This window comes from Sciurus carolinensis, chromosome 5 (genome assembly GCF_902686445.1).
Source record: "Sciurus carolinensis chromosome 5, mSciCar1.2, whole genome shotgun sequence".
Lineage (NCBI taxonomy): Eukaryota > Metazoa > Chordata > Mammalia > Rodentia > Sciuridae > Sciurus > Sciurus carolinensis.
In genome coordinates, this window is record NC_062217.1 from 76,008,591 (window position 1) to 76,021,203 (window position 12,613).

A 12,613-nucleotide genomic window follows, 5' to 3' on the forward strand; every position below is an offset into this window, starting at 1 on the left:
ACACCTCTTAACTGTTCACTAACCGTGTGCTATCTCTCACAATACTGGAATGGTTCTTTTGCCACCCGTGCAATTTGCACATTTCTATCTTCCTACCAGTCCTAGTTTCTGTTGCAGATGTAGAATTGCCAGTGCTGTTGTCGAGAAGCAGGAGAGGCTTTGACATTGCAACAGCCGTGATCAATGCCATCACAGTCCTTGCGGTAGCAGCATTGACACAACCATAACAACGATCATTTGGTCGAAGATACAGCTGCAGCCTTACAGACCATAGAGACTCTATCAGAAAGTGGACTCACTATAAGAACAAGTGGATACCTTGCAAGAACTTTTGGGACTGGGATGCGTTTATTCCCTGAGAGCTGTTTTGTGTTGCCCGTATTGTAACTCTACTGGGATGTATACTGTTTCTGTATTTAATATGGCTATATGGTTTTTCTTCTGTTTATAGATTTGTCAAACAGCGGGCAGGCTTAGGAGCTATGGTGGTACTCCTCTGCCTTGGCCCTCCTTCTCTTCATTCGTTTTGGCATGCATCTACGAGCTAGCCAATAGAGAGATCAAATTATCTTTCATCAGGCCATGACCGCCCTAAAGGCCGACAGCCCCCCATTAGTATGGCTCTTGATGCTGGACCGGTAGTCAAAGACGGGTAATGAAGGAGGTGGCTGTGTACCAACCTAAGACAGGAGCTGCAGCATGCTCTGCAGGCTCTGATGACGGGTAAGGACATATGCTGACCACTCAGCCTAAGACAGACACGGTCCCGAGCCTTAGTTTAATAGTAAAGAAGGGGGATCTGTCGGGGTTTCCAGGACCCCCAGCCTTGGGCATGGTCAAGATGGCGCCTGACGCTGAGCCAAAAGCGGCCAGCTATACAATAAACAACCAGCGAATTCCAATGATTGGCTAGTTAACGATGTGACTAGAGCATGCCCCCCTCGTGTACCTATTCTATGCCTGCAGCTGTCCGCGTTTACCTCGTGTACTCTCCCCTGATTGGTTGAAGTGTATATAAGCCTGGTGGGTGGGAGAGTGGAGAGGCAGAAGCGGAAGAAGCTGAGGGAGGCAGAAGCGGAAGAAGCTGAGGGAGGCAGAAGCGGAAGAAGCTGAGGGAGGCAGAAGCGGAAGAAGCGGCGGGGGCGAAGGCTGAAGCTGAGCTGGAAGCTGGGAGTGCGCGGAAGCTGGGAGTAAGAAGAAGCCGAGAGAAGAGAAGCTGGAAGTGCGCGGAAGCTGGGAGTAAGAAGAAGCCAAGAGAAGAGAAGCTGGGAGTGCGCGGAAGCTAGGAGTAAGGGAAGTGTAGGAGAGGGACTGTACATAATAAACTTCCAAAGCTTCAGACATTTGTCGTGTCTCTCTCTGCGGGTAGAGGGAGCGCGATAATTTTTAATATCTATAAAATTGGTTAAAATATCTTCTGACTCAGAGTACTCTTTCCTATTATCTGGCATGACTTTCTTAGCAAATTTTCTATTATTTGTAGGAATTGCAATATTGGGAGATGTAAAGTAACATATTAGTTTTCCTTTCACGAGCCTATATATCCCTCTTTGTTGCCCCTGATAAATCATTTAAACCATTCTCATCAAAGTTACTAGAAACTTCAGTGACACTTAATTCTTTACTCTCTTGTAAAAAATTCTTTACCTTGTTTTTTGTAGTATTGTGTTACCGCAATCCTTCATAACTTCCTTTATAGTTATTGCTTTTGCTATTTTTTAAAGTTTGTTGTAGTCAATCAAGATGTATGACTGGCCCACAGTTTTCTAATTTCTTCCAGAAGATCTTATTTATTTGCTTACTTTGTTTATATGACTTTGAATGGTAATAAATGAAGGGGATTCTGTGAAATCATTCACAGAAAGAACCAACTAGAGATAAAGATTGCACTTTTTAGGCATACTTAATTTCTTTTCTTTTTAAAAAATTTTTATTTGCTCTTTTTTAGTTGTACATGACAGTAGAATGTACTTTGACATATCACACATACATGGAGTAAAACTTCCCATTTTTTCGGTTGTACATGATGTGGAGTTACACTGGTTGTGTATTCATATATGAACATAGGAAAATTATGTCTGATTCATTCTACTGTCTTTCCCATTCCCATCACCCCCTTCCTTGCCCTCATTCCCCTCTGTCCAATCCAGTGAACCTCCACTCTTCCCTCCCTCCCTCTGCCTACTGTGAGTCAGCATCCACATATGAGAGAGAACATTCAGCCTTTGGTTTTTGGGGATTGGTTTATTTCACTTAACATGATAGTCTACAGTTCCATTCATTCACCAGAAAATGCCATAATTGCATTCTTCTTTATGGCTGAGTAATATTCCATTGTGTATATATATACCATATTTTCTTTATCCATTCATCTGCCAAAGTGTTGCTCCCTGTTGGGCAACAAGGTCCGATGTACCTCCTCAAGACCTGCCTGAGGAGAATACGGGGTCGAGCAGGATGGTGAGTATCAGTGGCAAAGGAAACACACCAGAGCCGGGAGGTCTGTCAGCGCAGGAGGCACAGCAGGAATCTCATTTATTGAGGAAATCACACAGTTTTTATGTAGGGTGGGAGTTAGGTGGGAACCAATCAGCTTAAAGGTCAGCAAGGCATGGGGGGTTCACGCAGGCGAGAGTCCCATAGGACTATATGGCAAGCACGAGCTGATCGTGTTGCGGTACTGTTGTTAACCAATCCCTGACAGTGGTCCGATTTATCGTCATTAACCTTTGAAACCGCCTTTGAGGCCTTGATCCTGCTCACCCACCAGGGAGTAAGGAGTCACCTGAGTTTGTTAACGTGTCATTAGTCCCAACACTGAAGGGCACCTAGGTTGGTTCCATAACTTAGCTATTGTTAATCAAGATGCTATAGACATTGATGTGGCTGTGTCAGTATAGTATGATGATTTTAAGTTCTCTGGGTTTAAGAGTGGGATAACTGGGTCAAAGGTTGGCTCCAGTTCAGCATTTCTGAAGAATCTCTATACAGTTTTCCATAGTGGTTTCACCAATTTGCAGTCCCACCAGCAATGTATGAGTGTACATTTTCCCCCACATTCTTGCCAACATTTATTGTTACTTGTATGCTTCATAATTTCCATTCTAACTGGAGTGAGATGGAATTTCCATGTAGTTTTAATTTGCATTTCTCTAGTTGCTAGTGATGTTGAACATTTTTACATATATTTGTTGATCAACTGTATTTCTTCTTCTGTGAAGTATCTGTTCAGTTCCTTTGCCCATTTATTGATTGCACTATTTATTTATTTATTAATTGGTGTTAAACTTTTTGAGTTCTTTGTATATCCTGGAGATTAATGCCTTGTCTGAGGTGTAGGTGGCAAAGAATTTCTCCCATTCTGTAGGCTCTTTCTTCATGTTTTTGATTGTTTCCTTTGCTGAGAAGCTTTTTAGTTTGACGCCACCCTATTTATTGATTCCTGATTTTATTTCTTGCGTTTTAGGAGTCTTGTAGAGGAATTTGGTTCCTAATCCTACATGATGGAGATTTGGAACTCCTTTTTCTCCTACTAGTCCTATGGTCTCTTGTCTAATACCTAGGTCCTTGATCCCCTTCAAATTTTGTGCAGGATGAGAAATAGAGGTCTAATTTCATTTTGTTACAAATGGTTTTCACAGTATCATTTGTTGAAGAGGTTATCTTTTCTCCAATGTATGGTTTTGGTTCTTTGTCTAGTATGAGAGAATAGTATTTATGTGGGTTTGTTTCTGTTTTTTCTATTTTGTACCATTGGTCTTCATGTCTGTTTTTGTGCCAATGCCATGCCATTTTTGTTACTATAGCTCTGTAGTATAATTTATGGTCTGGTATTGTGATGCCTCCTGCTTCACTTTTCTCACTGAGGATTGCTCTTATTTTTGCAAATGAATTTCATAACTTCTTTTTCTATTCCTATGAAGAATGTCATCAGAAAAGAATCATATGATTATTTCAATACATGCAGAAAAAACATTTGACAAAATACAACATCCATTCATGTTGAAAAAGCTAGAAAAACTAGGGATAGTAGGAACATACCTCAACATTGTAAAAACTATGTATGCTAAACCCAAGGTCAACATCATTCTAAATGGAGAAAAATGGAAAGCATTCCCTCCATAAACTGGAATAAGACAGGGATGCCCTCTTTCACCACTTCTATTCAACACAGTCCTGGAAACCCTAGCCAGAGCAATTAGACAAAAGAAAGGTATTAAAGGCTTATGAATAGGAAAAGAAGAAATCAAATGATCCCTATTTGCTGACAATATGAGTCTACTTAGAAGACTCAAAAGTCTCCACCAGAAAACTCTAGAGCTCGTAAATGAATTCAGCAAAGTACCAGTATTTAAAATTAACACCCATAAATCAAATGCATTCCTATACATCAGTGATGAATCAAATGAAAGAGAAATTAGGAAAACTATCCCATTCACAATAACCTCAAAAAAATATTTGCGAATCATTCTGAAAAAAAGATGTGAAAGACCTCTACAATGACAAATACAGAATTCTAAAGAAATAAATTGAAGAAGGCCTTAGAAATATCTCCCATGTTCTTGCATAGGCAAAATGAATATCGTCAAAATGACCATGCTATCAAAAGTGCTATACAGATTTAATGCAATTCCTTTTAAGGTTCTGATAACATTCTTCTTAATTTCTTTTCTAATTGCAGTTTTCTTTCTGATTTTTTTTCTTTTTTACTTATTACATTATTGCCTCTCTTACCTAATGAAACTGTATATTCTATAATTAAAATTCATTTTACAATCCAAATTTTTAGAGCTATCTTTCAGAAGCCATGTTAGCCAACTCATTCATTTTCCACTTTTAAGAGACTGAGTAAAACAGGCAATAGAACCGATACCTTTGTAAAACCATGTTTTTGTCCTCAAATTTAGTACTTCTTTCATCATTGTAGGTGGGTATAAAAATATAACCTAAAAGCAGCATTTAAGTAGATCTGAAAGTTCTTCTTTTGTGTAGAAATAGTCACACATTTGGAAAATAATGTCAGAATATTTTCTCAGTTTATTTTGTTAATAAATCATAATGAAATAATATATTTTGTGTTTTTTAAATAATTGGTTAAAGTGGATAAGAGTACAAGGGTTCAAATCTAATAAAACTTTTTGACACTCAGTAGACTGTTAAATAGAAAGATTTACCCTTATAACAAAACTGTAATATATAATCTTACGTTTCTAGAAACAAATAGACTGTTAAATTAGTTTGTGTTGATGTATATAATGTAATAAAAAAGTGACATATTTCTGTATTTTATTCTGGAAAATAAATCCATAATTATCACAAAGAAGCTGTCCTACACTCATGTAATATTTACTACTTGCTGACATTAAATTCGATAATCTATTTTTTGTTTAAGAAATATAAATCACTAGTACATGATTACAGATTAAATATATATTACTTTTTTTGCATTTGATATTATAAAATAAATCAATGGGAGAAAATACTGCTGAAATTTCCTTCCATGGAATATAAATTTTCATTTTATAGTCCAGTTGTAAGCTTTAGGAGGTCTGGGAATTAGTTCCCTTTGATCTTTAGACTTGCCTCTAGCTCTGGGCTTCTCAGAGTGATCTCTTCATCACCCACTCTGTCCACATTTTGAAGATTCTTACAATACTCTTTTTGAAGGGCCAGGATGCCTGGCAGGAATCTCCCTCAGATCCGATGCCTTACCAGAGCTTTGGACGGGACTCCGTGAAGGTCCCCAGGAGAACTCCACAAGAGCGTGCAGATGTATCTGGTGATTATGGCACTTTACAATTCCAGTATGCCATGGTAGCTCACCATTGACTGTCGATAATTTCTGAAAAAAGACAATTCTTTTTTTATTTTTCTTTCTTTCTTTCTATTTTTTTTTTTTTCACACAAGAGACTTTATTGAGTGGACAGTCAGAGTGTCTACCCGCAGGGTGAGAGAGAGAGAGAGACAGAGGAAATGAGAGAGAGAGAAAGAGAGAGAGAGAAAGGAAGGGAGAGAGAGAGAGAGAGAGAGAGAGAGAGAGAGAGAGAGAGAAAGAATATGGTGGGAGAGTTATTCTTAAGTAGTTGAATCTCTCAGGTTAATAACAATTGGGTTAATGACTAGCCAGGAGGCTCGTGGGCTAACAACCTGGACCAATGACTTGACTAGGAAGTTTGAGGGTTAGCAATCTAGGTTGTAAAATGGTGTGGGAGAGGGAGAATAATGGCAGCAGCAAAATAGCAGATCTGATGCCAATAGAAGGAGCATGACTAGATTTGCCTTTCAAGATCCTTCCCTAATGATCTGGAAACATTTCTCAAATTTGAACTCCTGAGAAAACTTGTTAGGACAACTTGCTGGTCTCCACCTCCAGAGTTTCTCAGTTGGACTGGGCTGGAATCAGAGAATTGGTATTTTTTTAAAACTTTTTTGTAGCTGTAGATGGACAGCATGTCTTTATTTTCTTTTTATTTATTCAATTTTTTACTAATTTTTTGTATTTTTACACAGTGCATTTTGCATTTTGATTTGTTGTACACAAATGGGATACAACTTCTCATTTCTATGGTTGTACACAATGTAGATTCACACCATTCATGTAATCATAAATATACATAGGGTAATATTGTCTATTTCATTCTACTATCTTTTTGTCCCCCACTCCCTCCCACCCACTTTTCCTCTGCACCATCCAAAGTTCCTTCATTCTTCTCTCCCCCCACCACCCTCCCTTGTTATATATCATCATCCACTTATCAGAGAAAATATTCGACCTTTGGTTTTTTGGGCTTGGCTTGTTTCACTTAGCATGATATTTTCCAAGTTCATACATTTACCAATAAATGCCATAATTTTATTCTTCTTTATGGCCGAGTAATATTCCATTGTGTACATATAAGAGTTTCTATATCCACTTATCAGTTGAAGGACATCTAGTTTGGTTCCACAATCTAGCTATCATGAATTGAGCAGCTATGAACATTGATGTGACTGCATCACTGTAGTATGCTGATTTTAAATACTTGTGGTATAAACTGAGGAGTGGGATAGCTGAATCAAATGGTGGGTCCATTCCAAGTTTCTGAGGAATCTCCATACTGCTTTTCAGAGTGGTTGCACCAATTTGCAATCCCACCAGCAATGTATGAGTGTGCCTTATTCCCACATCCATGCCAATACTTATTATTGCCTGAGTTGTTGATAGTACCCATTCTAAATGAAGTTAGATGAAATTTGGGTGGTTTTAATTTACATTTCTCTAATTACTAGGGATGATGAGAACTTTTTCATTTATTTGTTGATCACCTGTATATCTTTTTCTGTGAAGTGTCTGCCCAGCTCCTTAGTCCATTTATTGATTGGGTTCTTTGTATTTTGGGTGTAAAGTTTTTTAAGTTCTTCACAAACTTTGGAGATGAGTGCTCTGTCTGAAGTGTGTGTGGAAAATATTTTCTCCCACTCTGTAGGCTCTCTTTTCACATCATTGATTGCTTTCTTTGGTGAGAAAAAGTTTTTTAGTTTGAATCTATCCCATTTATTGATTCTTGTTTTTATTTCTTGCACTATGGGGGTCCTGTAAAGGAAGTCTTGTCCTAAGCCAATGTGATGGAGATTCAGGCCTACTTTTTCTTCTATTTGGTGAAGGGTCTCGGGCCTAATTTCTAGATCCTTGATCTATTTTGAGTTGAGTTTTGTACAGGGTGAGAAATAGGAGTTTAGTTTCATCTTACTGTATATGGATTTCCAGTTTTCCCAGCACCATTTGTTGAAGAGGCTATTTTTTCTCCATTGTAAGTTTTTGGCACCTTTGTCTAGTATGAGATAACTGTACTTATGTGGGCATGTCTCCATGTCTTCTAACCTGTACCATTGGTCTATCTGTCTATTTTGGTGCCAATACCATGCCACTTTTGTTACTATTGCTCTATAGTAGAGTTTAAGTTCTGGTATTGTGATACCTCCTGCATCAGTCTTCCTGCCCAGAATTGCTTTGGCTATTCTGGGTCTTTTGTTTTTCCAGATGAATTTCATGATTGCCTTTTCTATTTCTATGATAAATGTCATTGGAATTTTAATTGAAATTGCATTATATCTGTATAGCACATTTGGAAGTATGTTTATTTTGATAATATTAATTCTGCCTATCCAGGAACATGGGAGATCTTTCCATCTTCTAAGGTCTTCTTCAATTGCTTTCTTTAATGTTCTGGAGTTTTCATTGTAGAGATCTTTCATCTCTTTCGTTAGATTGATTCCCAAGTATTTTATTTTTTTTGAAGCTATTGTGAACGAAGTTGTTTTCCTCATTTCCCTTTCAGATTTTTCATCACTTATGAATACAAATGCTTTAGATTTATGCATGTTGATTTTGCTGAAATCATTTATGAGGTCTAGAAGTTTTCTGGTGGAGTTTTTTGAATCCTCTAAATATAGAATCATGTCATCAGCAAATAGTGACTTCATATCCTTTCCATTTTTTAGTCTAATTGCTCCAGCTAGTATTTCAAGGATAATGTTGAATAGAAGTGGTGAAAGAGGGCATCACTGTCTTGTTCCAGTTTTTTAAGGGAATGCTTTCAGTTTTTCTCCATTAAGAATGATGCTGGCCATGGGCTTAGCATAAATAGCCTTTACAATGTTGAGGTATGTTTCCACTATCCCTATTTTTTCTAGTGTTTTGAGCATGAAGGGTGTTGTATTTTGCCAAACACTTCCTCTGTATCAATTGAAATAATCATATGATTCTTAAAATTAAGTCTATTGATGTAATGAATTAAATTTATTGATTTCTGAAGGTTGAACCAATCTTGCATTCCCGGGATGAACCCCTCTTGATTGTTGTCACTATCTTCTTAATATGTTTTTGGATGAGATTTGCCAGGATTTTGTTAAGGATTTTTGTGTGTGTATTCATCAGAGATATCTGTCTAAAATTTTCCTGCCTTCATGTGTCTTTGTCTGGTTTGGGTGTGAGGGTGATACCAGTTTCATAGAATGAGTTTGGAAGGGTTTCCCCCTTTTCTGTTTTCTAGAAGTATTGGAATGAGTTCTTCTTTGAAGGTCTTGTAGAACTTGACTGAGAATGTGTCTGGTCCTGGGCTTTTCTTGGTTGGTAGGCTTTTGATGGCGTCTTCCATTTCATTGCTTGAAATTTTTCCGTTTAAATTGTGTATGTCCTCCTGGTTCAGTTTGGGAGGATCATATGTCTCTAGAAATTTGTTGATGTCTTTGATATTTTCTATTTTGTTGGAGTATAGATTTTCAAATTAGCTTTTATTATGTTATGTATTTCAGTGGTATCTGTCATGATATTTCCTTTTTCATCACAAATTTTAGTAATTTGAATTTTCTCTCTCCTCTATGTTAGTGTGGCTAAGGGTTTGTCTATTTTGTTTAATTTTTCAAGGACCAACTTTTTGTTTTGTCAATTTTTTGAATTGTTTCTTTGGTTCAATTTCATTGATTTCAGCTCTGATTTTAATTATTTCCTAACTTCTACTGGTTTTGGTTTTGTTCTGTTCTTTTTCTATGGCTTTGAACTGTAATGTTAGGTCATTTAGTTGTTGACTTTTTATTCTTTTCTTGAATGCACTCCATGCAATGAATTTTTCTCTTAGTACTCCTTTCATAGTGTCCCAAGATTTTGCTATGTTGTATCATCATTCTCATTAACCTCTAAGAATTTTTTTTTATCTCCTCCCTGATGTTTTCTGTTATCCATGCTTCATTCAATAGCATATTATTTAGTCTCCAGGTGTTGGAGTAATTTCTGTATACGCTTTTCTTATCCCATTAACAGCTATATCCTACACCCCTCCCCATCCTCTTTGTCCTCCATTAGAAACTCCAGACCTTATTGCAAATCTGTCTTTTATACTGCAGATAATAATTGAACTCCTTCTGTTTATTATGACAATATTGTTAATGCCTTCATAGGGGTTATTTGGTTTAGGGCTGCATATTGTCTGTACTATGCACTGCTTATATTGATCTACCCCTTAAAGAAAAGATTTTGGGGAAACTGCAATACCTCAGATCTGCACTGCTAGAGGGGAAGATATGTGAACAACATTAAAAACAAGGGAAGAAAATGATCCTAACAAACCTAGATTTTTAAAATAGAATCCAATCAAAATAATCATGTGATTCTTGACTTTAAGTCTATTGATATAGTGAATTATATTTATTGATTTCTGGATGTTGAACCAAACTTGCATCCCTGGGATAAAACCCACTTGATTGTGGTACACTATCTTTTAAATATATTTTTGTATGTGATTTGCTAAAATTTTGTTGAGAAATTTTGCATCAATGTTCATTAAAGATATTGGTCTGAAATTTTCTTTCCTCGATGTGTCTCTGTCTGGTTTATGTATCAGGGTGATACTGGCTTCATAGAATGAGTTTGGGAGGGTTTCCTCCTCTTCTATTTCATAAAATACTTTGAGAAATATTGGAACTCGGCTGAGAACCCATCTGGATCTGGACTTCTCTTTGTTGGTAGGCTTTTGATGACTTCTTCTATTTCATTACATGAAATTGATCTATTAAAATTGTGTATGTCCTCCTGGTTCAGTTTACATAATTCATATGTCTCTAGAAACCTGTCGATGTCTTGGAGATTTTCTATTTTGTTGGAGTATAGATTTTCAAAATAGCTTCTAATTATGTTTTGTATTTCAATCGTGTCTGTTGTGATATTTCCTTGTTCATTCTGAATTTTAGTAATTTGGGTTTTCTCTCTTCTTCTCTTTGTTAGTGTGGCTAAGGATTTATCAATTTTGTTTATTTTTTCAGAGAACCAACTATTTATTTTGTCAATTTTTTTAATTGCTTGTTTTGTTTCTATTTCATTGATTTCAGCTCTGATTTTAACTATTTCCTGTCTTCTACTACTTTTGGTGTTGGTCTGTTCTTCTTTTTCTAGGGCTTTGAGCCATAGTTTTAGGTCATTTGTTTGTTGATTTTTTTCTTTTATTGAATGCGCTGCATGAAATAAATTTTCCTCTAAGAACTGCTTTCATAGTGTTCCAGAGATTTTGATATGTTGTTTCTTTGTTCTCATTTACCTCTAAGAATTTTTTAATTTCCTTCCTGATATCTTCTGTTATCCATTCATCTTACAATAGCTTATTATTTAATCTCCAGGTGTTGGAGTAGTTCTGTTCAGCATGGTAGAAGAAATGTCAGAAAAGGAGTTCAGAATATACATAATTATAATGATTCGTGAAGCAAAGGATGAGATAAGAGAGCAAATGCAAGCAATGAATGATCACTCCAATAAGCATTTGAAAGAGCAACTGCAGGGAACAAAGATCCTTTCCACAAGGAGATAGAAATTCTTAAAGAAAAAACAAACAGAAATCCTTGAAATAAAGAAAATAATAAACCAAATTAAAAAAACCCAATGGAAAGTATCACCAACAGACTAGAGCACTTGGAAGATGGAACCTCAGATAATGAAGACAAAATATTTAATCTTGAAAAAAAGTTGACCAAACAGAGAAGATGGAAATAAAATATGAACAGAACCTCCAAAACTTATGGGATATCTTGAAAAGACAAAATTTAAGAATTATTGGAATTGAGGAAGACACAAGAAACAAACCAAAGTAATGAATAATCTATTCAATGAAATAATATCAAAAAAGTTCCAAAATCTGAAGAATGAAATTGAAAATCAAATACAAGAGGCCTACAGAACACCAAATGTAAAAAATTACAACAGATCCATGCCAAGGCACATTATAATGAAAATGCCTAACATACAAAATAAAGATAGGATCTCAAAGACTGCAAGAGAAAAGCATCAGATTGCATATAGGGGAGAGAGACAGAGTATCTATCTCATATCAGGTAAAGTGGACTTCAAGACAAAGTTAGTCAGAAGGGATAAAGAAGGACATTTCATACTGCCTGAGGGAAATATACATCAGGAAGACATAAGGACCCTAAATATTTATGCCTCAAACAGTGGTGCATCCATGTTCATCAAACAAATCCATTTCAATTCTAGGAATCAACAGACCACAACACAATAATTCTGGGTGACTTTAACACACTGCTGTCACCACTGGATAGATCTTCCAAACAAAAACTAAACAAAGAAACCATAGAACTCAATAACATAATCAATAACTTAGACTTAACAGACATATATAGAATATTCTATTTATCAACAAGAGAATACACTTTCTTCTCAGCAGCACATGGAAACTTCTCTAAAATAGAGCATCTGTTATGCCAGGAAGCAGCCCTTAGTAAATGCAAAAAAAAAAAAAATAATAGAGATACTGCCTTGTGTTCTATCAGATCATAATGGAACGAATTTAGAAATCAATAACAAAATAAAAAACAAATTACTCCAAAACCTGGAGACTACATAATATACTATTTTTTTTCTTACCTCTGTCTATGGTATATTTGCTTACCTGCTATTGCTTTACACATTATTAAAGCAGATTTTGGTTCCTCAGATTTAATTTACTTAGGATTCTATGTTAAATTATAGGAAATACTACCTTGCCTGATTAGATATTTCCTTGTTAAGGTAGGTATAAAGGTCACTTGACTATATCTGTTGCTGTTTTCAATGCCTTCATCTGCTTTGTA